The sequence below is a fragment of the Tamandua tetradactyla genome, chromosome 3 (assembly GCF_023851605.1).
Source record: "Tamandua tetradactyla isolate mTamTet1 chromosome 3, mTamTet1.pri, whole genome shotgun sequence".
Lineage (NCBI taxonomy): Eukaryota > Metazoa > Chordata > Mammalia > Pilosa > Myrmecophagidae > Tamandua > Tamandua tetradactyla.
In genome coordinates this window covers 210,576,400-210,602,717 of record NC_135329.1, presented here as the reverse complement: position 1 = coordinate 210,602,717, position 26,318 = coordinate 210,576,400, and the positions used below count along the sequence as shown (strand labels likewise).

At 40.5% G+C, this 26,318-nt stretch overlaps 1 protein-coding gene across 4 annotated transcripts in view; it reads left to right on the top strand.

The window, feature by feature from the left end:
• LOC143678271 (ubiquitin carboxyl-terminal hydrolase 40-like) overlaps window positions 1-23,697 on the top strand; it is a 59,102-nt gene extending 35,405 nt beyond the window's left edge. For 3 of the 4 annotated variants that reach the window (XR_013173129.1, XR_013173128.1, XR_013173130.1), the window contains exons 4-5: window positions 19,511-19,649; window positions 21,668-23,697. The gene's annotated coding sequence lies outside the window, so the exon portion shown is untranslated. Of the gene's footprint in view, window positions 1-19,510; window positions 21,463-21,667 lie in introns of those variants that run through there. The other variant, XM_077155492.1, reaches the window with a different exon arrangement.
• Window positions 23,698-26,318: the final 2,621 nt, after the last annotated feature.

Here is a 26,318-nt window from a genome sequence, read left to right as displayed (position 1 = left end):
TTTATAAATTCTGGATACTAGACCTTTATCTGATATGTCGTTTCCAAATATTGTCTCCCATTGTGTAGGCTGTCTTTCTACTTTCTTGATGAAGTTCTTTGATGCACAAAAGTGTTTAATTTTGAGGAGCTCCCATTTATTTATTTCCTTCTTCAGTGTTCTTGCTTTAGGTTTAAGGTCCATAAAACCACCTCCAGTTGTAAGATCCATAAGATATCTCCCAACATTTTCCTCTAACTGTTTTATGGTCTTAGACCTAATGTTTAGATCTTTGATCCATTTTGAGTTAACTTTTGTATAGGGTGTGAGAGATGGGTCTTCTTTCATTCTTTTGCATACGGATATCCAGTTCTCTAGGCACCATTTATTGAAGAGACTGTTCTGTCCCAGGTGAGTTGGCTTGACTGCCTTATCAAAGATCAAATGTCCATAGATGAGAGGGTCTATATCTGAGCACTCTATTCGATTCCATTGGTCGATATATCTATCTTTATGCCAATACCATGCTGTTTTGACCACTGTGGCTTCATAGTATGCCTTAAAGTCAGGCAGCGCAAGACCTCCAGCTTCGTTTTTTTTCCTCAAGATGTTTTTAGCAATTCGGGGCACCCTGCCCTTCCAGATAAATTTGCTTATTGGTTTTTCTATTTCTGAAAAATAAGTTGTTGGGATTTTGATTGGTATTGCATTGAATCTGTAAATCAATTTAGGTAGGATTGACATCTTAACTATATTTAGTCTTCCAATCCATGAACACGGTATGCCCTTCCATCTATTTAGGTCTTCTGTGATTTCTTTTAACAGTTTTTTGTAGTTTTCTTTATATAGGTTTTTTGTCTCTTTGGTTAAATTTATTCCTAGGTATTTTATTCTTTTAGTTGCGATTGTAAATGGGATTCGTTTCTTGATTTCCGCCTCAGCTTGTTCATTACTAGTGTATAGAAAAGCTACAGATTTTTGAATGTTGATCTTGTAGCCTGCTACTTTGCTGTACTCATTTATTAGCTCTATTAATTTTGTTGTGGATTTTTCTGGGTTTTCTACATATAGTATCATATCGTCTGCAAACAGTGATAGTTTTACTTCTTCCTTTCCTATTTTGATGCCTTGTATTTCTTTTTCTTGCCTAATTGCTCTGGCTAGAACTTCCAACACAATGTTGAATAATAGTGGTGATAGTGGACATCCTTGTCTTGTTCCTGATCTTAGGGGGAAAGTTTTCAATTTTTCCCCATTGAGGATGATATTAGCTGTGGGTTTTTCATATATTCCCTCTATCATTTTAAGGAAGTTCCCTTGTATTCCTATCTTTTGAAGTGTTTTCAGCAGGAAAGGATGTTGAATCTTGTCAAATGCCTTCTCTGCATCAATTGAGATGATCATGTGATTTTTCTGCTTTGATTTGTTGATATGGTGTATTACATTAATTGATTTTCTTATGTTGAACCATCCTTGCATACCTGGGATGAATCCTACTTGGTCATGATGTATAATTCTTTTAATGTGTTGTTGGATACGATTTGCTAGAATTTTATTGAGGATTTTTGCATCTATATTCATTAGAGAGATTGGTCTGTAGTTTTCTTTTTTTGTAATATCTTTGCCTGGTTTTGGTATGAGGGTGATGTTGGCTTCATAGAATGAATTAGGTAGTTTTCCCTCCACTTCGATTATGTTGAAGAATTTGAGGAGAGTAGGTACTAATTCTTTCTGGAATGTTTGATAGAATTCACATGTGAAGCCGTCTGGTCCTGGACTTTTCTTTTTAGGGAGCTTTTGAATAACTAATTCAATCTCTTTACTTGTGATTGGTTTGTTGAGGTCGTCTATTTCTTCTTGAGTCAAAGTTGGTTGTTCATGTCTTTCCAGGAACCTGTCCATTTCTTCTAAATTGTTGTATTTATTAGCGTAAAGTTATTCATAGTATCCTGTTATTACCTCCTTTATTTCTGTGAGGTCAGTAGTTATGTCTCCTCTTTCATTTCTAATCTTATTTATTTGCATCCTCTCTCTTCTTCTTTTTGTCAATCTTGCTAAGGGCCCATCAATCTTGTTGATTTTCTCATAGAACCAACTTCTGGTCTTATTGATTTTCTCTATTGTTTTCATGTTTTCAATTTCATTTATTTCTGCTCTAACCTTTGTTATTTCTTTCCTTTTGCTTGCTTTGGGATTAGTTTGCTGTTCTTTCTCCAGTTCTTCCAAGTGGACAGTTAATTCCTGCATTTTTGCCTTTTCTTCTTTTCTGATAAAGGCATTTAGGGCAATAAATTTCCCTCTTAGCACTGCCTTTGCTGCGTCCCATAAGTTTTGATATGTTGTATCTTCATTTTCATTTGCCTCTAGGTATTTACTAATTTCTCTTGCAATTTCTTCTTTGACCCACTTGTTGTTTAAGAGTGTGTTGTTGAGCCTCCATGTATTTATGAATTTTCTGGCCCTCCGCCTATTATTGATTTCCAACTTCATTCCTTTATGATCCGAGAAAGTGTTGTGTATGATTTCAATATTTTTAAATTTGTTAAGACTTGCTTTGTGACCCAGCATATGGTCTATCTTTGAGAATGATCCATGAGCACTTGAAAAAAAGGTGTATCCTGCTGTTGTGGGATGTAATGTCCTATAAATGTCTGTTAAGTCAAGTTCATTTATAGTAATATTCAGGTTCTCTATTTCTTTATTGATCCTCTGTGTAGATGTTCTGTCCATTGATGAGAGTGGTGAATTGAAGTCTCCAACTATTATGGTATATGTGTCTATTTCCCTCTTCAGTGTTTGCAGTGTATTCCTCACGTATTTTGGGGCATTCTGGTTCGGTGCGTAAATATTTATGATTGTTATGTCTTCTTGCTTAATTGTTCCTTTTAATAGTATATAGTGTCCTTCTTTGTCTCTTTTAACTGTTTTACATTTGAAGTCTAATTTGTTGGATATTAGTATAGCCACTCCTGCTCTTTTCTGGTTGTTGTTTGCATGAAATATCTTTTCCCAACCTTTCACTTTCAACCTATATTTATCTTTGGGTCTAAGATGTGTTTCCTGTAGACAGCATATAGAAGGATCCTGTTTTTTAATCCATTCTGCCAGTCTATGTCTTTTAATTGGGGAATTCAGTCCATTGACATTTAGAGTTATTACTGTTTGGATAATATTTTCCTCTACCATTTTGCCTTTTGTATTATATATATCATATCTGACTTTCCTTCTTTCTCCACTTTTCTCCATGTCTCTCTCTTCTGTCTTTTTGTATCTGACTCTAGTGCTTCCTTTAGTATTTCTTGCAGAGCTGGTCTCTTGGTCACAAATTCTCTTAGTGACTTTTTGTCTGAGAATGTTTTAATTTCTCCCTCATTTTTGAAGGACAATTTTGCTGGATATAGGAGTCTTGGCTGGCAGTTTTTCTCTTTTAGTAACTTAAATATATCATCCCACTGTCTTCTAGCTTCCATGGTTTCTGCTGAGAAATCTACACATAGTCTTATTGGGTTTCCCTTGTATGTGACGGATTGTTTTTCTCTCGCTGCCTTCAAGATCCTCTCTTTCTCTTTGACCTCTGACATTCTAACTAGTAAGTGTCTTGGGGAACGCCTATTTGTGTCTAATCTCTTTGGGGTGCGCTGCACTTCTTGGATCTGTAATTTTAGGTCTTTCATAAGAGTTGGGAAATTTTCAGTGATAATTTCTTCCATTAGTTTTTCTCCTCCTTTTCCCTTCTCTTCTCCTTCTGGGATACCCACTACACGTATATTTGTACGGTTCACATTGTCCTTGAGTTCCCTGATACCTTGTTCAAATTTTTCCATTCTTTTCCGGATAGTTTCTGTTTCTTTTTGGAATTCAGATGTTTCATCCTCCAAATCACTAATTCTATCTTCTGTTTCTTTAAATCTGTCATTGTAGGTATCCATTGTTTTTTCCATCTTTTCTACTTTATCTTTCACTTCCATAAGTTCTGTGATTTGTTTTTTCAGTTTTTCTATTTCTTCTTTATGTTCAGCCCATGTCTTCTTCATGTCCTCCCTCAATTTATCGATTTCGTTTTTGAAGAGGTTTTCCATTTCTGTTCGTATATTCAGCATTAGTTGTTTCAGCTCCTGTATCTCATTTGAACTATTGGTTTCTTCGTTTGGGCCATATGTTCAATCTTCTGAGCGTGATCCGTTATCTTCTGCTGGCGTCTGGGCATTTAGTCAGATTTCCCCGGGTGTTCGACCCCACAGCTTGAAAGATTTTTCTGCGCAATCTCTGGGTTCTGTTCTTCCTATCCTGCCCAGTAGGTGGCGCTCGTGGCACACGCCTGTCTGTGGGTTCCACCAGCGAAAGTTGCTGTGGGTCCCTCAACTCTGGAAAACTCTCGCCGTAGGGGAGGTTCGGCAACCTAAGTGTCTTGGAAGAATGCCAGCCGGCCCGGGGTTCCAAACGTGGGGAGGGTCGCCGGCCGTCGCAGCACAGGGGAGCGTCCGACCAAATTAGCCAGTCGGCGCGGGGCACCAAGCGTGGCGGGAGGGCGCCAGCTGTCGCAGCCCGGGAGAGTACACTGTTCCCAGCCGACGGGGGAGTCACGTGTTTGGAAGGGATCTCCCGGTCACTGTTCTCCGCAGTCTGGGGGTTTCCGACCCAACTATCTCAGTTGTTCTGGGGGGCCTCGTGTGGTGGGGGCACCAGCCGCCGCGGCCTAAGGGGACCGCCTGTCCAATTCTACCAGCTGGCCCAGGAAGGTGGAAGGGAGGGACTCCGGTCGCTTGTCGTCCCACCCAGGAAAGCCCATGCCCCTTGGTGATCTCACCGGAGCTGGTTCTCCCAGATAGTCAGCCGTTCTAGGAAGGGGTCCGCTGTCCCTTTGATCTCCGTCGTGGCTCCGGGAGCTGCTCTGTATTATCTCCACTCCCCCAGTAGCTGTTCTGGAGGAGGAAAGGTGAGGGCAGCAAGGCTGTCGAGGCTGGTGGCGGAGGAGCACGGTGAAGGCGGGGGAAGAGGGCACCGTGATGGTTGGAGAGCAGCCGGAGCAGCCCCGCGCGGCGGGCCGGCGGAGAAAGAGAGGGGGGAAGGAGGTCGGGCGGCTTGGCTGCTGCGGGGCTTGGGCGCCGCGCGGCGGGCCGGCGGAGAAAGAGAGGGGGGAAGGAGGTCGGGCGGCTCGGCTGCTGCGGGGCGTGGGCGCCGCGCGGCGGGCCGGCGGAGAAAGAGAGGGGGGAAGGAGGTCGGGCGGCTCGGCTGCTGCGGGGCGTGGGCGCCGCGCGGCGGGCCGGCGGAGAAAGAGAGGGGGGAAGGAGGTCGGGCGGCTCGGCTGCTGCGGGGCGTGGGCGCCGCGCGGCGGGCCGGCGGAGAAAGAGCTGATTCTAAAATTTATGTGGGAATGCAAGGAATGTAGAATAGCCATAACAATGTTGGAATTAAAAAAAGGAACAAAGTTGGGAGACTTTTATCTGATTTCTTGATTTAACTCAAAAACTGTAGTGATCAAGACCACAAGTATTGCCATAGGAGAAGACTTAAGAGCAGAGTCTGGCAGATCACAACACACACCCTGTTCTTGTACAGCCGTGAGCTAAGAACATTTTTAAATTTCTAAAGTATTGTTTTAAAAAGAATGTAACACAGTTGATGGCTCATGAAGTATAAAATTTTTATGGTGGAACTAAGAGAATCCAGAAATAAGTACACACATATAACTGATTGACTTTCAAAAAGGGACCAGAGGGGAGAGTTTGTACATTTTCAACAGACAGTGCTGGTGCAGTTGGATATCCACAAGCATAAAAATGAACCTCAAGCTTTACCTCACATCACAGACCTAAATGTAACAACCTAGAACTGTAAAATTTCTGAAGAAGATGAAGGAGAAAATCTTTGTTCTTTTATCACAAGCAAAGATTTTTTGATGGAACACAACAGAACAGACTTCGAAAGGAAAAACTAATGAATTGGATCACGTTAAAATGTGAAACTTCTGCTCTTTGAAAGGCATTTGAAAAGGCAAGCCCACAAACTAGGAGAAAATATTTATAAAACACAAATTTGACCATGGGCTGGTGTTTTAGTTTACTAGCTGCTGGAATGCAATATACCAGAAACAGAATGGCTTTTAAAAAGGGAGATTTAATAAATTGGTATTTTACAGTTCTAAGGCTGAGAAAATGCCCAATTAAAACAAGTCTATAGAAATGTCCAATCTAAGGCATCCAGGGAAAGATTCCTTAGTTCAAGAAAGCCGATGAAGTTCAGGGATTCTTTCTCAACTGAGAAGGCACATGGCGAACACAGTCAGAGTTTCTCTCTCATCTGGAAAAGCACATGGTGAACATGGTGAGGGTTCCTCTCTCATCTGGAAGGGCACACGGCAAACATGGCATCATCTGCTAGCTTCTTCTCCTGGCTTCCTGTTTCATGAAGCTCCCCAGGAGGCATTTTCCTTCTTCATCTCCAAAGGTCGCTGGCTGGTGGACTCTGCTTCTCACAGCTATGTCATTCTGCTCTGCTGTCTCTGAATCGTTCATTCTCCAAAATGTTCCCTCTTTTATAGAACTCCAGAAACTTATCAAGACCACCCAAATGGGTGGAGACATCTCAGCACCTAATCCAGTTTAACAACCACTCTTTTTTTTAAATTTTTTTATTAATCAAAAAAAAGAAAAGAAATTAACACAACATTTAGAAATCATTCCATTCTACACATGCACTCAGTAATTCTTAGTATCATCACATAGATGTATGATCATCATTTCTTAGTACATTTGCATCGATTTAGGAAAAGAACTAGCAAAACAGCAGAAAAAGATACAGAATGTTAATATAGAGAAGAGAATTAAAATAATAATACTAATAAAAAATATATATATATAAAAAGGAAAAAGAAAAAAAAAAACAAAAACAAAAGATACAAACAAACAAACAAAAAACTATATTTCAGGTGCAGCTTCATTCAGTGTTCCAACATAGTTACATTACACTTAGGTATTATTGTGCTGTCCATTTTTGAGTTTTTGTATCTAGTCCTGTTGCACAGTCTGTATCCCTTCAGCTCCAATTACCCATTATCTTACCCTGTTTCTAACTCCTGCTGGTCTCTGTTACCAATGATATATTCCAAGCTGATTCTCGAATGTCGGTTCACATCAGTGGGACCATACAGTATTTGTCCTTTAGTTTTTGGCTAGACTCACTCAGCATAATGTTCTCTAGGTCCGTCCATGTTATTACATGCTTCATAAGTTTAGTCTGTCTTAAAGCTGCATAATATTCCATCATAGGTATACGCCACAGTTTGTTTAGCCACTCGTCTGTTGATGGACATTTTGGCTGTTTCCATCTCTTTGCAATTGTAGATAATGCTGCTGTAAACACTGGTGTGCAAATGTCCGTCTGTGTCTTTGCCCTTAAGTCCTTTGAGTAGATACCTAGCAGTGGTATTGCTGGGTCGTAATCCATTCTGCCAGTCTATGTGTTTGATTGGGAAATTCAGTCCATTAACTTTTAGTGTTATTACTGTTTGGATAATATTTTCCTCTAACATTTTGGGTTTTGTATTATATATATCATATCTGATTTTCCTTCTTTCTACACTTTACTCCATACCTCTCTCTTCTATCTTTTCGTATCTGACTCTAGTGCTCCCTTTAGTATTTCTTGCAGAGCTGGTCTCTTGATCACAAATTCTCTCAGTGACTTTTTGTCTATAAATGTTTTAATTTCTCCTTCATTTTTGAAGGACAATTTTGCTGGATATAGAAGTCTTGGCTGGCAGTTTTTCTCTTTTAGTAATTTAAATATATCATCCCACTGTCTTTTAGCTTCCATGGTTTCTGCTAAGAAATCTACACATAGTCTTATTGGGTTTCCTTTGTATGTGACGGATTGTTTTTCTCTTGCTGCTTTCAAGATCCTCTCTTTCTCTTTGACCTCTGACATTCTAACTAGTAAGTGTCTGGGAGAGCGCCTATTTGGGTCTATTCTCTTTGGGGTGCGCTGCACTTCTTGGATCTGTAATTTTAGGTCTTTCATAAGAGTTGGGAAATTTTCAGTGATAATTTCTTCCATTAGTTTTTCTCCTCCTTTTCCCTTCTCTTCTCCTTCTGGGACACCCACAACACGTATATTTGTGCGCTTCATATTGTCATTCAGTTCCCTGATCCCCTGCTCAAGTTTTTCCATTCTTTTCCCTATAGTTTCTGTTTCTTTCTGGAATTCAGATGTTCCATCCTCCAGTTCACTAATTGTAGCTTCTGTCTCTTTAGATCTACCATTGTAGGTATCCATTGTTTTTTCCATTTTTTCTTCTTTGTCCTTCACTCCCATAAGTTCTGTGATTTGTTTTTTCAGATTTTCTATTTCTTCTTTTTGTTCAGCCCATGTCTTCTTCATGTCCTCCCTCAATTTATTGATTTGGTTTTTGAAGAGTTTTTCCATTTCTGTTCGTATAATCAGCATTAATTGTCTCAGCTCCTGTATCTCACTTGAACTATTGGTTTGTTCCTTTGACTGGGCCGTATCTTCAATTTTCCGAGTGTCATCCATTATTTCCTGCTGGTGTCTGGGCATTTGATCAGATTTCCCTGGGTGTGGGACCCGGCTGGTTGAAAGGTTTTTCTGTGAAATCTCTGGGCTCTGCCCCTCTTTTCCTGCCCAGTAGGTGGCGCTCGTGGCGCTCGTCTGTCTGTGGGTCCCACCAGTAAAAGATGCTGTGGCTCCTTTAACTTGCCAATCCGAATCTCGCAGTCAGCCCGGGAAACCGTGCGTGGAAGGGGGGGGGTCGCTGGCTGCCGCGGCCTGGGGGAGCGCCAGTCCAAATTGCCCAGCTGGCCCGAGACGCCAAGCGTGGCGGGAGGGCCCCGCTATCCAACGTTCCCAGTCAGACCGGGGAGCCACGTGCGTGGAGGGGACCCCAGTCGCCAGCCGCCCCGGCCGGGAAAACGCGCACCCCTCAGGTATCTCACCGCAGTGGATTCTCCCCACCCGTTCAGCCGTTCCAGAATGGGGCATGCCGTCCCCCCGGTCTCCGTCATGGCTCCGGGAACTGTTTCGCATTGTTTCCGTTTCTTTAGTTGCTGTTCTGGAGGAGGAACTAAGACCCGCACTTCTTACTAAGCCGCCATCTTCTCCGGAAGTCCTTAACAACCACTCTTGATTAAATCACATCTCCAGGGAGATGACATTACAATATTCAAACATACAGTATTACTCCGTTTCAAACATATGGTATTGAATAGGGATTATTCTGCCTTTGTGATATGGGATTTAGATTAAAACATGGCTTTTCTAGGGGACATACATCCTTTCAAACCAGTATAGCTGGCATCCAGAATATATTTTTTCTGGTAAATTGCCTTCTGGCAGCTAGCAAACTAGAACACTCCCTTAATTCCACAATTAATACTTAACTGCTATAGTAATATTGCTTTTCTCTAAAAGTTTTTTCCTTAAATGATGTTTTATTTTGGGAATGTATCCATATGGTTCTCTGTGTTTATATTTAAAAGATTATATCCAGATGTAGTTGGTGGTACAGCAGCGGGAGAAAGAGAGGAGGGAGGAGGTGGAGCAGAGGGGCATGGCAGGGCAGGAGTGGGGAGGCGGAGCAGAAGGAGAAGAGGATTACCGAAGAGAGGTGATGCCAGCAACAGCCACCAGTGGGTTTGCTGGTGGAACAGAGGAAAGCATTCCAATGATGCCAGTAGTTTGCTCCCAAAGAATATTTTGTCTCTAAAATGACACAATGACAGAGACTAAAGACTGCCAAGAGCAGAAACTCTATAGAGTAGTTCTACACTGGTTCAGCACCCCATCAAACCAGTGGTTCATCCAAATGTTACCCCAAGCACTGTTCCTTCCAGTCCATTATGCTACAGTCTAGTCACGAGCCAAAGAAGTCATTTGATGCTGATTGAGCATCTCCTTTATCAAAACTGCCTACTACTCACTTTCTGTCCCTGCACAGAAAACAAAAGAAAAATCTACACCAGGAGACAAAGTGGTATCACAATCTTGCACAACTCCATCCACATCTTCTGCGTCTAGACTAAATCCCACATCTGCACCTCTAAATCTGCTCTTGCAATCCCTGTTTTGCCTGTCCCACAGTCCCCAATACTTCACTTACTTCAGGACCCAAATCTTCTTAGACGTTTGCCCACTGCTTTCCAAGCCGCGCTGCAGGGTAATAATTCTAAAGTGGATATATCCAAATTAAAGGAATTTCTTATAGCAGCTGGGACATAAGCCTCACTGCAGTCTATAATTCATAAGTTTCTGAATGCTGGACCCTCTGCTTTCAACATAACTTCTCTGATTTTGCAAGCTGCCCAACTTTCTACACAAGCCCAGCCACCTAACCAGTCTCCAGTGTCTCTAATATCTGGTGCATCATCTCCAACATCTTATGTGTCTCCAAGAATAAGTACACTTCAAACCAGTACAGTCCCTATCAGACCTTTGATTAGTACTCCTCCCATTTTGTCACAGCCATAGGTTAGTATGCCAGTAGTTAAGTAAGGACCAGTTTCACAGTTGGCCACTCAGCAGCCTGTAACTGCTAACAAGCAGCAAGGTCATGAACCTGTATCTCCTCAAAGTCTTCAGCACCCAAGTATCCAGAGAAGTTCATCACCAGGTCCAAATCATGAAATGCAACAGCTATGCCACATAGTTATCTGCCTGACCTACATGTTCATTAACACCTACGCTAACAGTATACTTTAGTGACATTCTCATAGAACATGTCCACAGATGGCTCACAGATCATGCAGAGAAGCAGGCATTACGATTACATGAAGGAAGCAGCTCATACCAGGGTGTCATGGTCAGGTTCATGTGTCAGCTTGGCCAGGTGGTGGTACCTGTTTTTCTGGTTGGGCAAGTGTTGGTCTGTCTTTTGTTATGATGACATTTCATAGAATTAAATCATGATGACATTGGCTACATCCACAGCTGATTCCATTTGTAATCAGCCAAGGGGAGTGTCTTCTTTAATGAGTGATAATTAATCTAATCACTGGAAGCCTTTTAAGGAGGATTCAGAAGAGACAGGTTCTCTTCCTGCTTCAGCCGGTGAGCATTTCCTGTGGAGTTCATCCAGACCCTCCATTGGAATCATCAGCTTCACAGCCTGCCCTGCAGATTTTGAACTCTAGGTTCCCACAGTTACATGAGACACTTTTATAAATTTTATATTTAAGAATATTTCCTGTTGATTCTGTTGCTCTAGAGAACCCTAACTAATACACATGGGAAGCGTTTACATGTCAGAAATTCGTACTGAATTTTAAAAATTAAGATCATTAATTTGGGTATGTGAAATTCAAGCAACTTTGCAAGAGCAGGGGATACTATTTCTGAGATAGTAGGTTAAGGAATTTGAAAAACTAAAGAATCAGAATTCCTCATTCTGTGAAGATGTGAATAATTGAACATGATTTTGAGTACAGGATTTTGAGTATAAATCTATTGCCCAATCTTAACATTTCTGAGCTCCATTTAAGTAGACTTTAGACTGTTAAACTGGGCAAAGGAAATGACAAGGGGATGGAGTCTGTAAGAGTCAGTTCAGGACCAATCCCCAAGATTGATTTGTAAAACCCTTAAAGTGTAGATTTCTTGTAGATGTGTTCTTCACATTGTAAATATGTCTTGTAGAGTGAAGCCTTGGGAAGCCACGAGCGACAGAGCTTAGACATCCAAAACTAATCGATGCTGAGATGGCTAAACACCTAGCCTTTAATGTCTGCAAAATTAGATTTTTAAAAAGAAATATAGAGGGGAGGGATTGATTTTTCAATCGGAAATCTTGCATTTTCAAAAATTCAGTGCAAGCACCAGGCAGTCTGTGTCTTAAGGGTATAATTTGATCCGTGTAGGCAGTGTACAAAATATCTTGAAGCAACTGTTTCCACACTTGCACCTGATCAAGAGCAGTGCTTCTCCACTGATTTTCAGAGAAATGTTTTTCATTTCCTTTGTGTTCCATTTCCCTCTGAAATCCTCAATCTGACTTTATCCATTTTTTGAGGCTCTTGTTTTTCTCCTTTCCTAAAAAACTGTTGTTGTGGCATTTGGAAACCTTTTATTCCTCTGTATGGTTGCTTAAAATGGCAGTGATTGAGCATAACCCACTTGTTTATATAAATTATTGTTGGAACATTTAATCACTACTGGTGGGAATGTATAATGGTACAGCCACTGTGGAAGACAGATTGAAAGTTCCTCAGAAAAACTGAGTATTGTGTTTGCCATATAACCTGGCAATACCACTTCTCAATGTGTACCCAGAAAAGTGAAAGCAGTGACATGAACAGACATTTGCAAACCGATGTTCTTAGCAGCATTATTTTCAAGTGCCAAAAGATGGAAACCACCATGTGCCTACCAATAGACATGTGGATAAAAAAATGTGGTATAGACATATGATAGAATATTATGGAGCTGTAAGACAAAATGAAGTCCTAAAGCATACTGCAACATGGATAAAACTTCAGAACATAATTCTGGGTGAAATAAGCCAGACACAAAAAGATAAACACTGTATGATTTTGTTAATATAACCCTGATAAAGGTAAATTCAGTGTTTGTAATGTAGAAGACAGGAGACCTAGAGATACACAGAAACTAGAGATACGTAAATGCTTACCTAATGAAGTTAAACTTAAATATATGGTAATGGACAGAAGTGATGATAGTTCATTAGTGGATTTACAAGGAATACTGCCATATTGAAGGTGAATATGATTGAAAGGATTATATAGAGCGATGTATTCCACTGATTAACACTACAAATATAAATATGTTTTTGTATGAACCACTTGACACTACAAATAATAAGTTCTACATGACAATGCTTCAAAGGTGTAAATCTTGTACAAAGAGTCAATAATAGAGGGGTAGAGGGGAAAAGCTACTATTGCATGCTGTGACCTATATTTAACAGGAAGATATCACTAGAAATAATATGTGTTAGTTAGATTCAGTTGTCAACTTGGCCAGGTGAGCATACCTAGTCTTGTTGCTGCAAACATAAGCCAATGGTATGTGAACCTCATCTGTTGCTAATTACATCTTCAGTCAGTTAGAAGGCGTGTCTGCTGCAATGAGTGATATTTGACTTAATTGGCTGGTGCTTAAATGAGAGAGTGCCAAGTAGCATAGCCTAAGCAGCTCAGCATTCCTCATCTCAGCACTAGCAGCTCAGCCCAGGCCTTTGGAGATGCAGAAAGAAGTCACCCCGGGGAAAGTTGTTGGAACACAGGGGCCTGGAGAGAAGACCAGCAGAGACCATCTTGTGCCTTCCACATAAGAAAGAACCTCAGTGTAAAGTTAGCTGCCTTTCCTCTGAAGAACCAACAAAATAAATCCCCTTTTATTAAAAGCCAATCCGTCTCTGGTGTGTTGCATTCCAGCAGCTAGCAAACTAGAACATAATATTTCTGGTTATTTCACCAGAAATAACCCCCAATACTAGGGGTTAATAATTGGGAGGATGGGACAACAGTTAAGTGGAGATTTGGATTTTCTCATTGGTGAGGGTGTATTTTCTGTTATTTGTCTCTTTGGAGCAATGGAAACTGTCTAAAATTGAAATTGATGATGATTATACAACTAGGTGAGGATACTGTGAAACATGGATTGTTTATTTTGGACATTATCCATGATGCCCATGGAGGTGGCTGAAGGGTACAATGACTGAGAAGCAGAAAGATGAACTCTGGTACATATGATGAAATATTGTGTGGCTTCAGAAAAGAATGAAGCTATGAGACATGCAACAAGGTGAATAAACTTTGAGAACATTATGTTGTGCAAAATAAGCCAGAAACAAAATGACAAATATTGTATGGTCTCTCTTATAAAAGTACTTAATAGAAAAATTTGAATCTTGACTGTAAGCTCTTATAGCAGTCACATTTACTCCTGAGCTTTAAGTGTTACGTCCAGATACTGACGTGCCATGCTCTATTTGTATAGCGTGGTATTTCCCTGAAACTTGGGGTATCTGTGTGATGCCTAGGACTCAGAGTTGGATTTCAGCACCTCTACAAGTTAGCATTGCTACATACAACAACTGTTAAAGAAAATGAAAAAGAGATCAGGCTCCAATTAGATATAAGAATGAAGCCAATCTAGTTGGGACTAAGGTAAATCAGAGTAGAAGGTAAAGAATGACAGTGTCTGTATTTTAGAACTTCACCTACTGTATGAGACCAAAGGAAGAGAGGTTTATTTTGTCCAAAACCTAAAGTTTCTGTGGCACACAATCTAACTCAACCTGTCTGGATAGTTCATTTATACAACCCAAATACATGGAGCCCAGAATGGGAACAAGGGCTTGTAAATCTGTATAGCTTAATGTAATACCAAGATACATTCCAGAATATGTTAGGCAGATAATTAAAAAGTATAGGTGGAAGCCCCTTGAGGGACTGGATAAAAAATATAAAACTACTAAACTTTTCCACCTGGGAAACTCTGGGTATTCTCTCAAACACTAGGAATTTCCAAGTCAGTAAGCCGCACACTTGATCCTGAGGCTTGCTCTTATGAAACTTATTTCTGTAGCAGAGAAGTTAAACCTACATATAATTATGTCTGAGTTACCCGCAGAGAACCTCTTTTGTTGCTCAGATGTGGCCTCTCTCTTGCTATGCCCACCTCTGCAAGTAAAATCATTACCCTCCCCGCTACTTGGAACATGACATCCAGAGGTGTGAGTCTCCCTGGCAACATGGGACGTGACACTTGCGGATGAGCTTGGCCCTGGCAACATGGGATTGGCAATACCTTCCTGACCAAAAGGAGGAAAAAAATATAACAAAATAAGATATCAGTGGCTAAGAATGTTCAAAAGGAGTCAAGAGGCTATTCTGGAGACTGCTCTTAGGCAAGCTTCAGCTAGATATTGCTAATTGCCAAGGTTTGCCAAACCTCAACCAACATCATTGCCGTTAACCCTAAAGAACACCCAAGGCTCTATTTGAGATCCCACAAAAGTTGCATGCACTATATTTACTTTTCAGAAACCCAAAACCTTCAAATGGTTCCTAGGCCAGATAATTCCTGAAACCCAGAGGTGCCAATCTCTTCAAGGGCATCCACTAGTTCCATCCTCCTATCCTATATTATTGACACCCCTTTTCAACATGAAGAGAAGTTGGAATGGTGATAACCCAAATATCCCTAAAGATTGGGAGAAGGATCAAAGGAGAAGAAGGAGTATAACAGAGAAGTTAGGAGATAACAAATGAGTATGACAACTTAATCACTGTACTGATATTTCTAGTCTACAGTGTCTTGGAGCAGCTAGAAGGAAAAACAAGAAATTGTGGAACTGTAACCCATATCAAACTTTGAAATCTGTTTTATGACTCACTGTTAAAATGTACTTTGAAAATGTATTGCTTTTTATATATATTGCACATTAAAATGTCTAAAAATCCAATCAGAGATTCCTGGACACAAGTTAATTATGTGGCCTTCATAACCTTTCAATACTGCAGGCTCCAGGTTGGTGTTTCTCAACTTTTTTTACATTATTTCAGACTTTTTTTTCACTCTGCCTGTGAAATTTTAATATCACAGATATACTATATATCTGTTTTCTTGAGATGTACATGCACACATGTGTACAAATGTATAGATATATGCATTATACATTAAAAAGCAGGATTTTTTTTTACCCCAAGAACCAGTTTTCACCCTGTTGGGGGCTACAACAGCCTTGTTCATGATGTATGGTGTAGATCTTCAGAGCAAACTCAAGGAGGTCTATAGGCTCAATTAACTAGCTGTAGAAAGCCAGGTCACTATAAAACCAGCCTTTTTTGTAATCAAGATTATCTGTGGAGAATATTTATGGTTACAAGAGAAGAATTGTCAAAGACTTGAAAACTGGCTGCAGTGATTCTTGGTGTCTCTCCTGCCAGGGGAGAGCTTGGTGTGTAGCAGACCCTCTGGGGAGTATCTGACCTCATAAGGTGGGCATCTTTGAGGGCCTTTGACTGACAGGCAGTCTTCCAGCTCTGCAGAGACAGAGTTAAGCTGTAGAATATGGATAACGATGCAGATGTTTCCAGTTCATAGCAATGAAAATCATTCCTGTGCCAGCAATGTAAATGAGTTTTGCCTGGTAGAGAAAATTAATCTCCGTAAGTGAAATTGTCATTTGAACAGATTTTAACACCTTCCTGGTTCCCTCATGCACTAATGAGCTAAATAAAATATTCAACATGTTGATTTAAAAATTTATCTACTTGTCTATTGTCCATTTGTTGCCACTGATCACCAATTAAGGCATGTTACACAAACTTCTTGCATATGCTCCCCAACTGCAGCCCACATTCCCCACGGCTGCCATGCATCTTTTTTTTTTAAATAAAGCTTTCCATAAATAAGGTCCCCCACTGATAGAACTCCTTTGCCACCTCCTAAAGGCTAAAGCTAGTGAAAAACCCAGCGGTCCTCAAAGTGTGAACCAGCCACACCTGCACCAGACAAAACCAGCCCTAGCAGCCTCACCTGGGAACCTGTGAGAGCTGCTGGTTCTCAGCCCCTGCCCCACACCTACTGAATCAGAAATTCTTAGAATGGGGCCCAGAAAAGTGTTTTAATAAACCCACCAGGTGATTCAGGATCACTGTGCAGACACCACCTCTCACCCCAGGCCTACCCTATCTCAGTATCATTTTTCATCTCCTCTACCTCTGGCCCCTCCATCCAACTGAACAGTCTCCTCCGGCCCAGCATCCTGCCTGGACACATGCTGGGCCCTCTGTCAGGTGTGTCTTTGTCCCACCAGGTCCTCTGCTTAGCTCTTGCTCAACATCTTTGTAAACTCAGCCCATGGGCCCTTGAACAATGGCTCTCAACCCACTGTGTCAGAAGACAGGGGTTCTTCTGGACATTCGGGAAGGCCCAGACTCCACCCCAACCAAAGATTTGATATAATTGGTCCTCAAGAAGTGGGAGCTTCACAGTCTTGTCCATCTTGGTATCGCAGCAGTGGACAGACAAACTGACCACTGACAGTAACTGGACTCAGAGGAGGGTGTCCGTGGTATGGTGGACGTACCTTCAGCACCTGCAGGCAGCGGATCAGAGTGTTCATCATCACGGAGGGCTCGGTGATTCCCTTCTCTGTGATTATCATTGAAGCCAGGGTTTTGTGCATGTCTAGGCCCACGCTGGCAACATCCATCTTTATCAACTCGCTGTCTATGATGTCCAGGAGTTTCATTACTTGTTGGAAAGTACCTGAAACCAAGATGCCACCAGGTGTGGCGCTGAGATGACCTTATACCCCTGGCCTGCCCTACTTCTGCACAGCTCTATTACAACTGCAGCTAAAAGCTTCCACACTCATGTTTGCACAGGACTCCTCCTCTGCAGAGATGGGGAAACTGAGGCTCAGGCTGGGACCTGCCCCTAAGGAGCAAGTGGTTGAGAAGGGGCAGGAATGCAGGGAAGCGAGTCTTCCTTACCTCGTTCAGCTGGTTATAGGGATTCCAGGTCCTCCATTTCCTCTGACGCATCCTCATTTGAGCCTGTTGCTGCTTCTGCCATCTCTTCGGCAAGAGATGTTTACCTTTTGGGATAAACAAGATCTATTAAAATACGTGGTGTGGTGACCATACCCCAGGTGACCACCAGTGATTCATTCCTTTGAATAATCTCCTGCCCTTGAGTGTGGGCAGAACATGTGACTTCCTGCTAAACCATGAAATATGGCTCAGGTGCTGGATGTCACCCCACATGATCCTGTTATAACATAAGATTCTCTTAACAGAGCAAAGAGAGGTTCTTAGACCAACTTTGTCAAAGTCAACAGTCCTAATTAAACTACCCACGGAGAGGGCCTCTCAGCCGGAAACTGCGGGTAGTCTTAGAGCTGAAGGGCTCAGTCCCACAACCACAAGGAACTGAATTCTGCCCTCTATGCTGGACAGCTCAGTTGACACTTTCATTACAAACTTGAGAGAACCTGAGCAGAGGACCCAGCTAAGCCAAGCCCAGACTTACAACCCATAAGTGTCTGCTGTTTTAAGCCCCTACATGTACTAATTACATGTAGGAGTAATTAGTTACACAGCAATAGGTCTTTTACACTTGGTTAAGAAGAACCCTTGATTCTCCCTATCTAGAAATGGAAAATTAATGACTAATGAGAAATCCACCTCAGCAATGCTCACCATCCCTTTCAAGGTGCCCTCTCAACATCAGCAGCTCCCTAAGGGATGACTGATACCAGCATAGGAGTCAAGATGGGGGCTGAAAAGTAGCCAAGGCTTCCTCCCCCTGTCCCAGTCCCCTTATCCTCAAGGTCCTCCCCTTTTCCTGTGAATCCTTCAAAAAACTATTTTGGGACCCAAATGCTGACCTTTTCTGCTAGTCCTCTTCTGGGTGGAACACACACACACACACACAAATACTGCAAGAAAAAGCTCCGTCCTTGACCTAATAATACACAACAAGGGTCATGTGGACAAAGGCGGGGGCAGCTGTCAACAAAGTCAAATAGATTCCTCAGTCATCACCCTAATGACGAGTGGGTGTCCCGACAAGGGGAGGGGGGTCTTGAGAAACATCACCATTAGGTCCCAGACCCTTGCAGCTCTGAGCTCCAACTGCATCCTTGAGTTTCAATCAACCCAGAGCTTCGATGCATGGTTGGAGCTAAGATGAAGATACCATATCTCATTGCCTTTAAATTTCCATTACCCACACACGTGTGATGATGTATGATGGCCTGTTTGGGAAAGCAGGGTGGTAGGCATGAGGGGTCCTCTGGGGATACAGCCCACAATGGGGGTGGGGCTAGCCAGGGCAGCTGAATAGGAGCAGAGGCATGTCAGAGGGAGTGCTGGGGAGAGCACTCCTTCTACCCAAGGACTGCATAACTTGCAAGACAAGGAAGTGGGTTTCCTCCACCAGAATACTTGGGAGATAAAGAACCTCAAAGATAGGTAGGAGGGTAGGAACCCTACTTCCCTGCCCTAAAAGTGAGAGCCAAAGGATTTCTACATTACTTATAGCTGTGCAGATAAATAGTTAGAAAAATGTAATATTGGTCTTTGGGAACATTTCTGTCCATTGAAAGGCAACAGAGCAAGATCCAGAGCCAAAAAAGAAAGAAAGACCCAAGGGCATCTAGGTCCAGGATTTCTTGGATAAAACTCTGCTTCAAAATTCACCTCTCTCTGCCAGATGGGAGTTCCTCAGGCTTGTGTAGATGGGTTAATTCCAGGGAGCTCACTATGTTTGGCAATAGCCCATTTCTACTTCACTGAATCCAGATAATTAAAATGAGCTTCCTTTATATAGTGCTGAAAACTTCTTCCTCATAAAACACTTATCTTGCTCCTTATTATGCACTTGGGAGCCACACCAGATAATCTGGAAGAGACCCACGAAGACTGTTGGCATATTCCTTCTTTCACAGTTCCTCTCTCTTATCTCTCCCACTACCCATTTTGAAGGGCCTTCTTGTCTCCTTCATAGATCAATTAAGTGACGAGGTTGTAATGTCATCCCACAGACCCTGACTCCATGCCTACTGTGTGCAGCTAAACTTGGTACCCCATGTGATGGTGGACACAGAGGTGGGTAGAACTCACCTTTGTTCTCTGAAGGTCTTCAGATGGAACACATGAAAGATCATAGATTTAGAACCAGAGGTGAGTGCAACAGTTAGTAGTTGCTGTGTAACAAATCATCCCAAATTATGGTGACTTAAAGCAACCATGTGTTATTGTTCATGAGTCCATGGTCAGTTGGTTGGCTCTGCTGCTCTGGGCTGTGTCTGGCTAAGCTCAACTAGACTCCCTCCTGCACCTGCAGTCAGCTGGTGATATGCTGAGGGCTAGCTGCCCTAGGAGGGTCTCATACTCATGTCTGGCTGCTGGCTTGCTATTTGATGAAGTAAAGTAACTGGAGCATGAGTCTCTCATCATGCAGCAGGGCTAGCCCAGACTTGTTCTGCTAGCAGCTAGGCAGGGTTCAAATCACCTCTGCCATAGTCCATCTGCCCAGGAAGGTCACCAGGCCAGCCCAGACCCAAGGAGTGGGGAAATCTTGATGGGAAGAGCTGTGAGATCATGTTGCGAAGGACATGGATATCAGGAGGGTGGGGTAAGGGACCATTTGTTGACTACTCCCCAGTGTACATGTAAATAACAAGTGAGATGCTTAGAGACAGGTTGTCTACAGAGGACACCAAGACAATGAGATTGAGGGGTTTGAATAGGACTCCATGATGTCCTGAAATAAAAATACTTGTTTTATTCTCTGACTATAACAATAATATTTGACTCATAAGCCATCCATTCATAAAATATCACCCTTACATGCATTCTTCTGGGCTTCCCATCCCTACTTCCATGGAAGCTAATCTAAAAATAAACACTAAATAGATTTTTTAAACAGCACTGTATAAAAACTTGTTAACTTTAAGGCAGAACAAGACCAAAGCAAAAAGCGGGAAAGGTGGAACTATCATATGGGAGCCAACTGAAGAACAGCATGTATATAGTAGACACATTTTGTGGTCTCTGCCCAGCTCACAATGCTCCCTTCACCTATGACCCATAGGGTACAGTTGTGGGTTCCCCGTAGCCACGCTTTTGACTCTGTAATCCCTCCCTTCACATCCCTGATTGACTAAGGAGTGAACACTAGATCCAGGTAGGCCAATCAGATTCTTTTCCCCAGGAATTTGGAACTGAGGTTAAGAGAGAACCCAGCCAATCACTTTTGTGTGATGTGGGAGCAGGGGCACAGGGAAGGTCATTTGGGAAGAGAAGTGTAAACAGCTGCTCACAGAGTGAGCAGGGAAGGAAATGAAAAGGGAGCCCCCACCAGTGCCAGGCCCCCAGAGCTGTGGCTGTGCCCCTTGGCCATTAGGAAGCCAAGATGTCCCAAGTTGGGTTTTGTTATTTGTAACCTAGGGGTCTAAATGCTACAGACACAAAGGTGCAAAGAAACTTGAGCAGATGGGAGGCCACAGCAGCTTGGGGATTCCTGAGAAAGGGGAGGGCATCAGGGAACTGTGGGCAGTGAGGTGCGGAGGGACTCCGGGCAGACTGGGGAGGACTTTGAAGGAGGGTGGATATGGTCCAAGAGTCACTGCAGAGCCACAAAGACGTGGGGAGGGCTCTGTAAACAAGAAGTTATGATTTAGCAATTGATTATGACTACTCAATTATTATGTAAATGTTCCTCTTTTTTCTTTCTGGTATATTTGAGAAATCCCTGAAATCTCTGAACTATAAATCAGCTTCCCTGGTCTCTGATAATGATGGTAAAAGCCTTTATCTTGTGCCTTTGTAAGTGTAAATGCTGGCCCTATCTTTATCTAGTCTTTTTCTCAAAGTAGCAGATAAGGGCAAATCCCCTAATGCTAATGGAGGAAATTGAATCAGCTCAGAACTAACCATTAACTGGCTCCAGCACAGTTTCACTCATTACATTTGTAAGTTGTTTCTTCCTATACCTGCTATTGAAATGAAGATAACTCTGTCTCTCTTCCTTTCTGCTTACACTTGCTATTGAAATCGTAATGACTTCATCTCCCTTGTTAGAATCCATGAAAACCTTGAACTGTCTAGACTTGGGGAGACAGACTTGCAGGCTGACAGGCCATCTGGTCTCCTGCTTCGTAACTGGTAATAAACTCTCTGTCCCTTTGAAACCGCAGTGTCTCGGGAATTGGTCAACTTGAGTGCATCCGGCAGAGAAGCCACCGCCTTTGTGCAGTTACTATTTGGTGACTCTGGCAGGACAAAAGGTCCTAAGAAGCAAAGCAGCCGACTGCCCGTGGTCCGAGAGCCCTGGTAGGACAGGGAGACAGAGTAACCGAGACTTTTGTGGCCACTGCACATTCTTTCATCTAGAGGCTTGGCAGTTGGATTTTTCTCTGTTCTGCTGACACGCCAGACCCTTTTGGCACCTCAAAAAGTTTCAAAGACAGAAACCATTCCCAGTTCTAAGTCTGGATGTCTGACTGGTAAAGGTAAAAGTGGATTAGGAAGTTAGTCCAGTGGTCCAAGTCCTTCCTTGCTCTGACCTCTACACTTTTCTCTTTTCTGGGTGCCATGCTGTGTGGTGTTTGAAGCTCTGACCTGAGTTTGTCAGCTGAATACACTCCTGGAAAATAAGTAATCCAATAATTAATTGGTATTTAATGAAATTAAATATGCCTATTTAACTGGCATGTCACTTAGGTATAGTAAGTTTTTAATGCCTGTTTAATTGTTAGTGTGTTTGGTCTAGCTATTACTTGGTGTGTTACTAAAATATATAGTAAGTGTTAAGTGTCTTTAAATTTGTTAGTGTCTTACTGCATTTGTATTGGTCAAGTGATCCTAATTGGTTACTGATTACAGAAATTCTTTAAAATGGGAACCTTCAGGCTGTATTGAAAAATTGGAAAGATTTTAGTTATGAGTCTGTGAGGAAAAGGTTTATTTCTATAACACAATCTGGCCTCAATATAGTTTAGAATCAGGAGAGAAATGGCCTGACAATGACTCTTTGGAAAGAAACTATATTACAGTTAAAGTTGTCCCGCTTAACAAAAATGGGATGAAATGATGTATATTCAATCTTTTACTTGTCCCTCTTAAAAGTATTTGTGTTTCTGTTTCTTGTGTGACTAACTTTCTATTTGTATCTGTCTGCCTGTTCAATGTATGTTCTCATACCTTTGGATGTTAAATAATAGCAAATTAACAAAAAATTCTTTTAAAGGGCTATTCAAATTGCTTAAAGACAAATAAGCTCTTTTATATAAATAGATACATTAGTACTCCTGAAGTTAAAAAGAAATCCTCTGGGCATTAGGGTTCAAAGCCTTAGTTTTTCTAAGTACTGTAACAAGCCTGGACATTAGGAAAAAACTGTTCCTGGAGTTTCCCTAAGCTACCAGAGGGCTGCCTCAGGGAAAAGGTGAAGAAAGACCTTTCCCAATTGTCCAGGTTACAGATTTAAGTGAAATAGTTCTAATAATTGGAAATAATTAAAAGAAGGGCATAAAAACTCTCAAACCCAACTGCTCTCATGTAAAATATTTAAAACCAAGTTCAACTTGGTTGTTGTTGTTGTTGTTGTTGTTGTTATTATTATTATTATTATTATTACTATTTGCATGGGCAGGCACCGGGAATCAAACCCAGGTCTCCATGGTAGGCAAGAACTCTGCCACCGAGTCACTATCACCCGCCCAGAACAGCCCTCATCATTTCTGTCCCACCTCTCCTTGCCCCCAGAACCTAAAAATCTAAGGCAGCCATGAGGGAAGGGCTGGGTGCAGAAAGATGGGGGAGGTGTGAAAGAAAGAATTCTTTCTCCTTGACCTGAAGATTAGAAATGGCAGGCATAGAAGAAATGCTATGGAATAGGTCATGTTTGCCAAAAATTTTTTTTTCCAATAATGCCTTTGCAGTGGTAACTGTAGTAATCAAATCATTATTAAAATATAAATAGCCTTGGTATAGGAAAAATTTAATGAAATCTAACTGCCAAATTTCAGTAAGTATAATGGAAGATACTTGAGAGCTATGGAAAAGTTTTCCTGGATTTGACTTGGGACAAATTAAACAATTGCAGTATATTTTCCAGAGCTTGACAGTCAATATACTCTGAAGAAGGAAGAAGGTTGTTCATATATTTTGGATATTATGAAAACAAAGAGATTTTTTAACTTCCAATAGATGGAATAAAAAAGCAAAATAGTTGCAAAACTTGCAATGACAAAGTCTAATCCAATACCTGTTTTTATGATGACTTTTTGATCAAATGCAATTTTTTTCTGCTTATATATGATCTCCCTAAATTTATACATGCTTGCTGATCAAATAAACTAGTATTATAAGTACATTCTTAAAATTCCTCTTTAAAAATAGCCTAACTAGACAGGTTGCATAAACTAAGCAATGTACCTGGTAATGATGACACATATAAACTATAATAAATATATAAAATATTATAAAGCATAATAAAAATAAGTATATGCTGATGCTTCAACTACATCCTTTTTAAGATATCAGTTCAGTTTAGTAAGAAATATAAATGAGATTTTGTAACCTTGGTTACTTGGATTTCAAAGAATCTGGCTTTTTAATTATTTTTCCATTTGTTACTCCAGTAGGTGGAAGAATTTGAATTTGTAGTGACTTTTTAATGTAAATACATGTATTTTTATTAGTAAGTGCTGTCATGAATAGGGAAGACAATTCTTAGCTTCAAACAGTTTATATCCTAGTTAAAATATACTTATACCAGGGCATAGTATAAGGCAGTACTAATAAAGGAATTAAAATGTGGGAAGAATTTTTAAAAGCAGATAGAATAAAAGTAACCAAAGAAGACCTCATAGAAGAGATGACACTTGTATAACCTTTAAATAGGAAAGTAGCATTTGAACAAATAGTGCTCTGAACTCATTTCTTTTTTAGAAACCATAAAATCATTTTGTGAGCTAATGTTTTCCTGGTAATACTTAGTACTTGGGAATAATGTTGAGAAAATTTTGAGTTTTTTCTTGGAGATAAGTACCTTAGTTATTGAAGAGCTGATTGCATTTCCAACTTGGGCTTTTCTGACCTTTGAAGGTTGCGTGGGATTGGACTGAGAGATTTTAGGCTACTGTAAAGTAATCATTTGTGTATTGTGAATATAGATTATGCAAATTTCTGGCTGTATTCCAAACACAAGCATACATTTCTTCCTTCTTCCATTATTTGGTAGTATCTCTGTCTCTTCTTCCCTTCAAGAATACTGGTGTTGGAAGGTAGTATGCATGTACAAGGAGCTTTGTAAGTTTGTTATCAAAGTTATTTCTAATTGTATGCAGTCTGAGTAAATAAAGACTATAGGTGGAATGGATAGTGTTTCTATTATTTTCCAACTCTAAGATGATCATATTTTCAGATTAAAGTGAATTTTATTTGTTCTAAAAAGTTTGTGAAAGTGAATTTTGCATCTAACTACAAGCCCTGAATGAATATTGAAAGTTGTAAAAGGTTTGAGGAACTTAATTTTGTTTATCGTAGCCATTGCTGACTACAATCTCTGCATGAATATGGAAAGTTGTAGAAGATTTATAAAAGTGAATTTTGTCTGTCATAGTCAATGTTGACCAACAATTTGGTAAGCCCATTTATAATAATTTTTAAAAGCTTTTGTGTCAAACAGCATATGATACAAAATTAAAGTTTAGTTTTCACTCTGTTAAAATAATGTGGATTGTATATAGATATCACCTCTTAAGTTAAGGTGTAATGGTGAGGCTGGAGGGAAGTGCCTGAAAATGTAGAGCTGTGTTCCAGTAGCCACGTTTCTTAAAGATGATTGTATAATGATATAGTTTCTCAGTGTGACTGTGTGATTGTGAAAACCTTGTGTCTGATGCTGCTTTTATCTACCTTATTGATGGACGAGTGAAACATATGTATTAAAAATAAATAAATAATAGGGGAACAAATGTTAAAATAAATTTAGTAAATTGAAATGCTAGTGATCAATGAAAGGGAGGGGTAAGGGGTATGGTACATATGAAATTTTTTGTTTTTATTTCTCTTTCTGAATTGACACAAATGTTCTAAGAAATTATCATGATGATGAATAGACAAATATGTGATGATATTGTGAATTATTGATTATATATCAAGAATGGAATGATCATATGGTGAGAATGTTTGTGTTTGCATATTGTTATGTTGTATAAAAAATAATGTGGATTGTTAATTTTCTCTTAAAGAAAATGTATATAAAAAGTTTTCTTAGCCTTCTGAGTACTCTATCTAGAAGAGAAATATCTTATATCAGAATAATATCCTTGTTAACATTTATGTTTACCTTATCATCCTTTATTTCAAAAGACAAGTCCTCTCACTTTTAAAGGAAAACTGTTACAAAGGATTTGTTCTTTCATCTTGTAAAAGTGAGGGGCTAAAATAGTTTAATATATTTGTGGTGGTTTGAATCTGTTATGGAGCCCAGAAAAGCTATGTCTTTTAATCCTCATTCAATATTGCTGGGTGGGAGTATTTTGATTGTACCCATGGAGATGTGACACACCGAATTGTGGCTGGTAACTTTTTTCTTTTTATTAATTAAAGAAAAAAAGAAATTAACACAACATTTAGAAATCATTCCATTCTACATATGCAATCAGTAATTCTTAACATCATCACATAGATGCATGATCATCATTTCTTAGTACATTTGCATCGATTTAGGAAAAGAACTAGCAAACCAACAGAAAAAGATATAGAACGTTAATATAGAGAAAAAAATAAAAATAATAATAATAGTAAAAAAGATAAAAGGAAAAAGAAATAAAAAAG